Here is a 12094-nt window from a genome sequence, read left to right as displayed (position 1 = left end):
CCAGAGATACGTGGTGCCAGATGTACCCACATGGCGTACCTGCAAGTTCACTGTGATACTTCTTTCCATCTCTCCTAAAACTTTGGGATACTTTGGGGCCCCTGGGTGGCTCAGCAGTTGAGCATCTGCCTTCCTTTGGCTCAGGTTGTGATCCTGGGGTCCTGGGATCGAGTCCTGCATTGGGCTCCCTGCATGGAGCCTGCTTCTCCCTCTGCCTGTGTCTCTGCCTCTCTCTCTGTGTCTCTCATGAATAAATACATAAAATCTTAAGAAACACACACACAAACTAAACAACTTTGGGATATTTTATTTTTCTGCAGGCAGACAGTGGGGGTGTCCAGCACGCCGTCAACCTAACCGTAGCCTGGGCTTTTGGAGACGCTAGGAAGGGCTACAGGGTGGTGGTTCGGAGCGTGGGTTCAGCTCCCAGCTCTGCTCCTTCCCGGTGGGTTGATTGTGGGCAAGCTACTAAACCACATTTCCACCCAGAGGGACGTTTCCATTTGCATGTGAGGGACAATAAAAGCGCCAGGCAGGCAGGCAGGCAGCCCCCCACAGCCTTCTTCTCCTTCTCACTGCAGGGGAAAGGCCTTGCACCTGGCCCCCAAGCATGAAGGAATCCACTTAACTGGCTTCCTGCTTGCTCGCCATACACCCAGACAGCGGGGGCTTGTGTGCATTTTAAGGCTTTACAGGAGACGAGCTTTTGCAGGGGAGGGATTTTGGAGAGAAAAGTTTGGACTTGGCTTCCCTAAAACGTCCAGACAGCCCGCTCCTTCAGGCACACGTCGGGGCCCCTCTCGTGCACCGGGGGAGGCCCCCCCCCCCCGTGTTGAAGCCAGCCGCTTCGTCAACCCTTCCCCACGTTCCCTGCAACTGCAGAGCCTCCCCAGCAGACTCTTGGCCAAGGGGACAGGCTGCCCCGTGTTTCACACGGCCGGCGGCGGGGAGGCCAGGGAGGCCGCCGGAGCAAATGGAATGTGCGAGGCTTCTAAATGTCATGTCTGTGGACCGCGTTGGCAGGCCCATGCAGCGCCCCACAATAAACCTGTCACCGATGCATTGGGTCGCTGGGTCCTTTCTTTCTCATCACGGCCTTCTGGGGCGTGTGTTCTCTTGCCAGCAGAGACTGGAATGGTCAGCTCCCAAACATGCCAGGAGCTCATTCTTTTTGTTTGGCTTTTGTTTTGAAGCAGCCATACAGCTTGGATGGGGGACATGTGTCACGAGGGGGTGCCACCCCAAAGCGCCGTCTCCAGAGCAGCTACCCCCAGCACGCTCAAAGACTGGGAGATCAGTTCTCTCCTGCCCCCTGAAAGTAGCCTGAGAGGCCTCTCGGGATCCAGAGCTTTGTGTGCTCTGCGAGCCAGGCCCCCAGCGGAGCTCCAACCCTGTAATCTGCTCCAGAGGAGAAGGGGGGGCCAGGCCGCCCCGGTCCTGCGTGCAGCATTACCTTGTTCTGAGGCCGCTGTGGGAAGATCCCCATGTGTCCAAGTCATCGGTGCGACCCTCCACTGTCATGGTCTCCCTCATGCTGGGACACCCCCCCCCCAGTCCATCCTCAAGGGACAGAAGTCCTCCCCCCCCTCTTTCCTGCCTCTCCTCTCCACCCTGCCGTGGCAAGGGCCCAGGGTGCCCAGCTCCCGCGAGGCCGGGGAGGTGCCCAGCCTGCCTGCGTCTCCTGGCAAGCAGCTCTTGTCCCGCTACTTCCCTGACCGTCAAGGCCAAGGAGCGTGGAGCCAGGTGTCAGGCCTGTGCTCAGTGAAACGAGAGCAGACAAGGCGCCCGCGCTCATGGAGCTTGTAGGAGCCAGAGGAAACCACCACCAGACAACGCGCAGTCGTTTCAGCTAGTCCGGACCACAGGGCCCAGAGCGTGACTGAGGACCAGGCCTGTCACAGACGGGAAGGGCCGGGAAGGGCCAGGAAGGTGTCTCTAGAGAGGTGACTTGGGGGTGGAGGTCTGACTGCAGAAGCACTCTGCGAAAGTCAGGGAGGAAAGTGCTTAGGGCCCGAGGAATCGCAAGTGCAAAGGCCCTGAGGTTGACTGAGGTTCTCCTGCCCCCTACCCCATAAGGACTACTAGCCTTCTGACCGGTCCCTGCACCAGGCTCACTGTCTCCCAGCCTCTTCTCCACCCCATGGCCAGAGAGCTGTTTTAAAGATGGAACTACTCTGCTCACGATCCCCCCGGGGCTCCCGGTCCTTGTGTGACGGTGCCCCAAATCTCGTAGCTGGGCTGCCAGTCCTCGCCTGTGTGCTCCCTTTGAGCATCGCTCGCTCACCACTTGCTCCAGGAAGCTTGCTCCATAACAGCCCCAGATGGCTGCTCTCACCCGAACACTGGTCCAGGTTTCTAGCCCCCAAATGTGAGGCAGGTGCAGGGGCCCCGGGCCTCCAGGCTGCAGGAGGGGCCGCTGATACTTGACGAGGTGAAGGCCCGGCCCGGGCCCCTTACAGAGCCGGTGGCTAGCATCCCCGTCTAACATTCTTTCTGCCACCTTTGAGTAACCCCGGTGGCCCCTGACAGAGGCCTGGTGGCTTCCAAGTGACCCTCTTGAAGACCGTCTCCTCCCACCTCCGAACCTCTGGGTGGAAATGCCCACTTTCCTCACCGGTCCCCACACGCTGGGCCTGCAGTGGGGAGGAGGTGAGCGGTGAGCCGAGAGCATGGACGCGGGGCCTTCCCCCGCTTAGAGACCGTGTGACTCAACCTCCCGGAGCCTCCTATCTCCCCTGCTCAGGGCCAGGCGGCACGAGGGTCCTCGGACCCCCACTGTCCGGCCCCACGTTGCCTGTCTCGTCTTACCCAACCAACACTCCTCCTCTGTCACCACCATCCAAAGGGGTCTTGGTCACGCCGAAGCCACAGGGGGGTGGGCCGACCCCCTCCTCGACCCCCCTCCTTTTCCTGCTGCCCAGCCCAGCTCCACGCACTGGCCAGGGCTCAGCCCTTTGCTGACCTGCCAGTCACTTGCCGCACACGGAGCTCAGCAGGTGGAAGCCGATGCACAGACACACAGACACGCATCCCCCGCACGAGACCCTGAGCTCCCTGGGGGCCAGGCGGTGCCCCACGATCATCTACCCGGGATCAGCTCTAACAAGCAGTGATGGTACCTCCCCCTGGACAGTTTGTTCCTGCGGGACACCCCCAGCTGCCCTGCAGCTTCCAAGTTGGAGGCCATGTGTGCCTTGCACATTTGCACGCCTCCCTCCCGGGTGCCGTGGCCACAGTGGTCGCCCAGGAGCCGTGGTGGACAGTCCCCTTGCTTGGCAGGCTTGCTCCTTCCTCCCCCACTGGGCTACAGGGAGAGGACACATCAGGGTTCGGTCCTTGTGCTGGGTGTGGCCTCGAACCCCACACAAGGCTGTGCTGATTTCAAAGCTACACTCACCTGAGGCTGGAGACCAGTGTGTTAGTCATGGGAATTGTCAAGCATCATTCTTTTTGGGTTTTTTTAGGATATTTATTTATTCATGAGAGATGCAGAGAGAGAGGCAGAGACACAGGCAGAGGGAGAAGCAGGCTCCCTGCGGGGAGCCCAATGTGGGACTCAACCCCAGGATCATGACCTGAGCCGAAGGCAGACGCCCCACCGCTGCGCCACCCGGGCGTCCCAGTCATGCATGATTCTTACCACCGCCCTAACTACGATGTATTTGGTTTTCTGTCTCCCCTACTAGAATGGAAGCTCCTTGGAAGCAGGGACCTGAGCGCATCTGTGCAGTTGCTGACAATGAGCAGGAAATGTCCCAGGCTCCGGTTGTCTCTTGTCCCACCGGGAGTCAGTTTGCCAAGTTAGGAGAAACAGCAGGGGACCGGGCTATTCTTTTTTTTTTTTTTTTTTTAAGATTTTATTTATTCACAAGAGACACAGAGAGAGGCAGAGACACAGGCAGAGGGAGAAGCAGGCTCCGTGCAGGGAGCCCGATGCGGGACTCGATCCCAGGACCCCAGGATCACACCCTGGGCTGAAGGCAGACACTCCACCGCTGAGCACCCAGGTGCCCCAGGGACCAGGCTATTCTTAGAGGCTCAAGAAAAAAGTTCTGCCGGGATGAGGAGCACGCTGCCCCCCGCCCCCCCCCCCCCCGCCCTGGATGCCAGAGCAGGTCCCGGGACCGGTCAGCCGAGCGCCATTCTCAGAGGAGACGCAGTGGCCTTGACCCGGCCTGGCTGCTCCTGGCCCCTGCAGGCCTCGGACGCCAAGGCCAGGAGCGCCCTCCTGGCCGGGGCTGGCGGAACGGGATGGATGGGCCACCCTCGGGCCCACTCTTTGAGAAGCTGGTGGCTTCCTTGTGAGTCTCCGTCTGCCACGACCGCAGGAGCAAAGGTTTTGTTCCTGCTAGCAGAAGCCACATGCATCCCTGGGCACTGCTGTCCCATCAGCCCAGTGAGGACCTTGAGCAGAGTGACCTTCCGAGCTCTGGCCCTGGGGTTGGGGGTCGAGGTGGCCCTGTGGCCCCCAGAAACACAGCATCAGCGACTGCCTGGGCTCCAGGCCCTGGATGCGGGGAGGCGTTCCGAGTCACAAACGTCCCTTCCCTTCGGACAAGTTGCTCGAGTGACCTGCCTCCGACCGTCCGGCATCATCGATTCGTCAATTGTGACAACTCTCATGCTTCATGAGCCTGGACAGATCTCATTTCCGAATCCTGCCCCCGTGTCACACCCGCTGTCTGGACCTCCGGGCACCCTGCCATCCGACGGGGCGGTCCTCACTCTTGGCTGCACATCGGAGCCACCTGGAAGCTTCAGGACTCACGGCCGCCCAGGCCATTCCCTGGCCAGGCGGGTTGGGTGGGGCTGGGGTACCGCAGGGATCCCCGGCTTGATGATAGCCCCTCGGGCGATTCAGACTGCAGGCTCCGAAGCCACAGCCCCTACCCCCCCTCTAGGCGGCTGCCACGGCGACCCTTCTGGAACACAGCCCACACCTGTCCCAGCTCTGCAGCCAAAGTGTCACCGTCTCGCTCTGGCCTTCGGACTCCTTGACCCTATTTCCCCCACTGGGGCTGAATTGAGGCCCCCCAGCCCCAAATTGAAATGTTGAAGCCCTCACCCCCAGCGCCCCAGAATCTGACTATATTTGGAGGTGGGGCCTCTATTCAAGAGGCCACCGAGTTAAGATGAGGCTAGTAGGGTGGACCCCACTGCAATCTGACTGCTGTCCTTCCCCAGGAGAGGAGATGTGGACACCGAGAGTCACCAGGGACATCGGGGTACTGGGGAAAGGCCACGTGAGGGGAAGCTGACCACTGCCCGCCACGGAAAGCGGGGGGGCGGGGGCTCAAACCAGCCCTGCTGGCACCGTGATCTTGGACTTGGCGCCTCTGGACTCCATCCCTCTCATCTGAGCACCCCCTCCTACCCCCCACCAGTCTGTGGAGCCTGGTCCCAGCAGCTGTCGCTAAGCTGTCACCTTCCCAGCAGGGCGAGGGGCCCGGTGGCCCATGCAGCGTGGGACTCCCTCTGCCATGGATGAACCAAGGCTTTGGGTGTCTCAGATCCCTGTGTGCTGGATGAGGGGGTGAGCACACGGGATTGTTGGGGAGGACGCAGCGCTTGCCAGTGTGGCTCCTGGGAGCTTTCCACCTTGAGGTCCCTGGCTCCCCGTCACCCCGGCATCTGCTTCCCACTCCCTCATCTGTGCCCAGGGCTCCAGGCCCTGCACCACCTACTCCCCTTTCTCTGACCATCCCCCCTGCTTGGCTCCCTCACTACTTCTCCCCACCCTGGCCTGTGCCCCATGGGGTCCACCCCAAATTCCTGCTCTCCTGGAACATATTTCCAGGCCCCTCTGGTCAAAAATAGTGCACACACATTCCAATAAAAACGTGTCTGTACTTCTGTGCCCTGATTCGCCTTATGTATCCGAAGGATTTATTGATGGTCGTGGCCAAGGACCCCTGAGCTGGTGCGGGATGGGAAGCAGGAGCTCAGGGGGCGCCCAGCTGGCGGAGTGTGCAACTCTTGATCTCGGGGTTGTGAGTTCGAGCTCCACGCTGGGTGTGGAGATGACTTAAAAATAAAATCTTCTAAAAAAACAAGATAAGAAAGAAATCAGGAGCTCAAGAAGAAGGGGAAAACGCAGGTGGAAACATAAGCGAGGCCAGGAATGAGCTAACAGGTGCAGACCACAGGGCCCCTGACGCCCCCCCAGGGACGTCATTGGCTATAAAGCCATGCATGTTACGCCTTTAAGTAAAAAGTTACCAATATTCTCATTTATGGCAAATTAAGAGAGAACCTGACTATGAGAGTAGCTGGATCTTTGCAAATGCTCTGTGGTCATCAAACTGGCTGGCAGCTCACATAGACCGGAGTCCCCGTCTTAGGAGGAAATGTTACCTGGCAGCCACATTGGCACTTTGAGGCTGCTGGGTCACTCCTGCGTGGAAGCCCCCGGAGGGAGCCAGCCTAGTGGGGCCTGATGAGTCCCCAAGACAGGCTGGACGGGGTGGCCTGGGTTCAGCTGGCCATAAGGCACAGGGGTCTTTGGTGGCCTCAGGGGACATTTCCCCAGGTCCCACCACAGGTCTCCACGCCCACCAGCTTCTCTGGGGCCCCACGGAAATCCAGTCTGAGGGACTTCAACCCTGAGGTCTCAAGGACGGCAGCTTATGGCGGTGCCTCTACTGGGTATCTGTGCTTCGGCAAGAACCAGAGTCTGGATGGGCCACCTGAGCCTCTGGTAGACCAAGGTCCCCCAAGGTTGGGAACCCCCACTCGCCTCATTCATCACCAGATCCCAGCTCCATGCACAGCTGCATGGCAGGATGCACAAGTCCGCGGCCTGGGGATCAGGGTTGGGGGTAGCGGTGGTCAGACGTCAGCTGCAGGTGGAGGACAAAGTGCTCTGACCAGAGGACCTTCTTTATGTCACATCCATTGTGGCCTTTTCTATACGACAGGCCATCCCGCATGTGCCATTTTTTCCAGGGGGTTGAAGGCAGCACCGTTAGATTCATTGTCCAGAACAATCCAGGGTAGCCTTGGTGGGGCAGTGGGCTCACCTGGTGGGAGACACCGGGGCCGTGGGGCCCCTGTTACCTACATTCAGGCCAAGCCTGGAGAAGCCTTCAGTCGAGAGGGGAGCTCCGGCTCCAGGGTGTGTCCTGGTGAGCGGGGCCGCTTAGCCAGGGATTTGGGCCGGGGGTCCCCAGAGACTCTGGCAAGTGCTTTCCCTTAAAGATAAAAATCTATGCCTGGGTTTCCGTATTGCTGAGTGGTACCCAGATGTCTCAGCTGGTCCCTCTGGCATTATGAGGACTGTGATGGAATGTACTTCCGCCTTACCCCACCTTGCCACTCCCCACCTTATCTCCATCCCTCGTCCCACCACCTTATCCCCTTCCTACTTCCCACTTTATCCCCTTCCTACTTCCCACCTTATTTCTTTCCCACTTCCCACCTTATCCCCTTCCCGCTTTCCATCTTATCTCCATTCTTTGTCCTATCATCTTATCCCCTTCCCTCTTCCAACCTTATCCCCTTCCCACTTCTCACCTTATCCCCTCCCCTCTTCCCACCTTATCTCCTTCACGCTTCCAAACTCATCTCCATCCTTTTTCCCACCTTATCCCCTTCCTCCCCTTCCCTCTTCCAACCTTATCTCCATCCCTTATCCTATCACCTTATCCCCTTCCCTCTTCCAACCTTATCTCCATCCCTTGTCCTATCACCTTATCCCCTTCCCTCTTCCAACCTTATCCCCTTCCCACTTCTCACCTTATCCCCTTCCCTCTTCCCATCTTACCTCCTTCCCTCTTCCCACCTTATCTCCATCCTTCTTCCCACCACCTTATCCCAGGATCTTCCCACTTTCCTACTTTCCACTTTTTCTGCTTTCCGCTTCCCACTTTATCTCCCACAGCGTCTCTGCATTTATCTGGCACGCTGGCCCCACACCCACAGCATAATGGCCCATCCTCCCTGATACAGGACCCCCCCCCCCCCCAGCCTTCCTCTGTCGGTATGAGGAGCAGGAGCATCTATTTCTCCGAGTCCTGCCGACTCCACCATCCTGTCGCAGCCTGGAGGCCTGTTCTCCACTGCCTGCTATTTCACGTTTACTTTTCATGTCGAGTCTCCCTCCGGGCTGTGAGTTTCCTTGTGGACAAGGACTTTATCTTGCTCATTTCTGTGTCTCTTGGACTTCCTAGGAACTTAATAAATATTTATTGACCATCTTATAGTATATCTTGGCCCGTTCATACCAGGAGCAAGGCCTGTTTATTTGCTTTGCTCCGTGGCCAGCTTGCTGTGGGGGCTGGTTTGGTTTTTGAAATTATGGGCCTTGTTGGGAAAGGAAGTAGAGCGGTTGGGGGTGCAGAGAGGGGGGTGATTCTCAGGTTTTACCCTAAGTGCTTCTGTATCCTTTGAACTGTCTACAGTAAGCCTGTGTTTATGTATTACTTTCGTAATAAAGCAATTTATTTAGATTATGCTGTTCATAGAAACATTTCCAATTGAGGGGACAGGATAACCTCTCTGGGTAAAATTTTCCCATATTCTCTCCAGTGCCCCAGCCTCAAATCCTTCCAAAGGGGTGCCACGGCCCTCTCCATTTTATAGACGTGTCTAACTACACAAAAGTACAAGGGACAGCACATAGATTAGGAATTTTATGTAGGCTGTAGTTGGGGATCATTTTTAACTGCCTGGAGTCACTCGAAATATTATTTCAGCTGGGAGTGAATTATAGTTAGTTATAAGAAGCCCTTCATCACACCGAGCTGTCCATGAAAAGTTATTTGCTGTACTTTATCCTCTCGTTTTTCACCGGGAAAGTGAGCCAGAAAACCATGTTTATCCTGGTTCCCAAAGGAGAGAAGGACCACGTCCCTCCACCCTTAAAGAAAACTTTTATTTGAAATGTCTTTTCCATTTACCCTTCTCTGAATAATGCACTTTTTAAACTCGTTTGTTTTTCTAAATATTAAATTTTTCAAAGAAACGATATTTTTTAGTTCAAAGTGCCTGCTTCAAGTCTGTAATGGTTCTCTCGGTCTGGCAACCACCAGCAAGGATTTTTAAAACAGCATCCTACAGGTCAGTTCGGTAGCTAAAAAGACGATTGAAAGCCAACACTGTTGGCTTACAATGCAGAGACGAATCTCCCCCACAGAATCTCTGCTTTTCATTGCATCTTGAGGCCTGGAGAGGCCAACCGAGCCATGCCCCTGTCTCCAGGCAGGCTGGTAGGTGGACAGTGTGGGGTGGAATTTGTTGGGGGCAAGCAGCCCAGAGTCCCACGGCCTCTCCCGGCTCCATCAGCTCTGATGTGGGTCTGTGGGTGGATGGACCGGAAAGCTGGAGCTGCCCAGAGTAGGAGGCCATGTGGCTTCCTCATGCCCCCCACCTGCCCTTGTGCAACAGACCTCCAGTGCACCCCACACTGGCCCCAGCACCTGGGATTCTGGAACTGATGGCTTTAATCCACCCTAGACCTTGGGCTCTTGCTCTGGCTCTGAGCTTCTTCAAAACTGTACCATGTAAAACTTGAAGACTCGGAAGAACTTCTGAAATCCAGAGCAGTGGATGCAGTACAAGCCTCTGTTTGGTGGGGAGTCAGCACCACCCTCAGCCTGCTGTGTGTGTGTGTGGGGGGGGTACCACCTTCAGGCTGTGGAGGGAGTCAGCACCACCCCCAGCTGATGACCCCAGGCTTAGTGTGCTCTCGAGGGCAGGCATTCTCCTCTTTCCCTGTAAATCCTCCCCCATCAGCTAGTGCCAGACTCATAGTAGGACATCCAGTAAAAATTTGTGGAATGAATGAATGAGATCTGCGAACAAGCTTCAAGAGGACCCGCGGACCTTATAAAATTGTGTGCAAAAAAAAAAAATTGTGTGCAAATTGTGCGTCTATTGTGTGTGTTGTACCCATGGGTTTTCTGGGGTCCAAGTTGATAGCATCCGTCATACCTTCCAAGGGAAATTGTGACCTAAGGGAACGTTCCAAAGCCTGGTCCAACCAGTGCCCAGGTTTTTTTTAATTTTTATTTTTTTGACCAGTGCCCAGTTTGTATCCCTGCAAACATTACCGCACAGCGGTTGTGGGATGAGTCTTAGAACTGCAGCCCCAAACAATATCCACAATATTCTGACATCCCTGCAGAAAGGAATGTCCTGAAAATTCTAGGGGAAGACTCTGCGCCATGGGAGTTCAGACAAGTCCCCAAGGACTGCACCCTGCCCTGTAACAAGAAATGGCCTCAGCCCTGGGCTCTTGGAGCCACTCATGGGAAGCTTTGGTGAGAACAGAGCAGGAAGGGGGTGTCTCCTCCCAAACGGAAGAGTGTTTCCCGGGTGACTCTCTCCTGAAGGCCAAAGAAATCAGTGGCATCACTCTACTTTCCAGAAACCGAAGCTCACGCAGAGGCTGGCCGAACTGAGCAGAGTGAGCCATCAGGACTTGCTTCCTTCCTGAAAGTTCACCGACGAGGCAGTGGTTCGAGTAAAGCTCGGCCAACGCCCCAAGCCACAAGGGACAGCTGGGCCGGGCTGGTGGCTGAGCAGAGGCCCCAGGCCGCAGGTTCAGCTGCAGCGCTGCACCGTCCGTGCTTTGTGCTCAGCGCACGGCCCTGCGGAACGACAGCTTGGCCACACCGCAGTGGCTTTCGATGAGGTCTCAGATGGATGGGCGTGGAGGGTATTAACGTCAGGACGGCTCATCCCTGCTGCTTTCCCGGCATCCATCTGCCTGCCCATCCTGGAATTGTCCTGTTCCAGGAAGAGAAGCTGCCGCATTCTAGAAAGTGCATTTGGCCAGGGAGGTGAAAAGACTGAGGCCTGGAAGCACTCAGACTCGGAGTTAAGGTCTGGCACGGTAACATGTTCGCTAAGAAGTCAGTGATATCATTCGCCCCCAGAGGGATCATTCTCTTTCCAGAAGCTTCCAGCATGTTGACTAGGTCATGAGCCCAAATAACCACCTATGAGGTGTGTGTGTGGGGGGGTGATAATCTGATTTCTAACAAGTTCCCCGGTGCTGCTGCTGCTGCTGCTCTGGGGTCCTTGATGCCCACTGGTGGCCACAGGTGTTTTCACGTCGTGCTCCATCGCGCCCCCTCGTGGGGAGACGGTATGAGAACAGCAAGTGAATGGGGTTCTGGGCCCCGACTCCCACCCACATCCAGGACACCTTTCAGCCTGTTTTATAAAATCTGATTTTTGTGTGTGTGATTAAATGAAAAACCCGCCACAAAAAGGAGAGGAGAGCCCACTGGCCTGGAACAGGTGGGACCAGGCCTGGATGAGGGGCATTCCTGGGAACAGAGCTCCCCACCCTTCATCCCAGTGTGTCAGGGGACAACCTCTGCTGATAACCTGAGAATTTTCGATGCAGACAAAACCCTAAATGACCGGCTAAGTGAGCAGAGGCAAGGGCAGGCACTGCCTCCTGTGCGTGCCCCATGTGAGGTCAACAGAGCCATTGTCTCAGGCACCTGGGGCCACCTTTGTGCCCACCTGCCTGCCGCTGGAGGGGTTTCCCTGTCTGTCTGCAGGCCTGCTGCTCAGCTCCACAGGCGCAGGGCAGCAGCCTGGCTCCATTTAGGGGGCGCCGTCTGAACTCCACGCCTATCTCCCCAGGCCCATCGGGAGCCTCAGCACAGCCACTTCGTCCTCCCAAATCCAACCTTGGGGTAACTTGATCCCCTCCTGTAGCTTGGACCCGACAGTAGTGGTCTGAGGTAGAGCCCAGTTTCTGGTGTCAAAGTGTCAGGTTTGACTCTTGGCCACCCCCGAGCTGAGAGATCTTGGGTGAGTCAGCCTGTTTCCCCGTCTGTAAAGTGGTGATGACTGTGGGATCTAGGTGAGCCTTCAGGACCGCTCCACGAAAGGCTCCTTGTACAGCACCTGGCAGGCGTGAGCCCTCAGGAAATATGGGCCAATTGCTGTTTTGTCTTCTTTCGATGTTATTTTAGTGGTTTTGATGAAGCAAAAGTGTGCCGACTGTATTAGTTTGCTAGGGCTGCTGTAACAAATGGCACAAATGGGGAGGCTGAAAACAATGGAAATTTATTTTCTCACACTTTTGGAGATAACTCCACAATCAAGGTGTTGGCCAAACCATGTTCCTCTGGAG

General features: G+C 56.4%; 1 protein-coding gene across 1 annotated transcript in view; it reads left to right on the top strand.

Moving 5' to 3' along the window:
• Positions 1 to 12094, top strand: part of ITSN1 (intersectin 1) — a 223180-nt gene that overhangs the window by 176474 nt on the left and 34612 nt on the right. The window lies entirely within an intron of this gene.

Source organism: Vulpes lagopus, chromosome 20 (genome assembly GCF_018345385.1).
Source record: "Vulpes lagopus strain Blue_001 chromosome 20, ASM1834538v1, whole genome shotgun sequence".
NCBI classification, from domain to species: domain Eukaryota; kingdom Metazoa; phylum Chordata; class Mammalia; order Carnivora; family Canidae; genus Vulpes; species Vulpes lagopus.
This window is presented reverse-complemented; position numbering and strand designations above follow the sequence as displayed.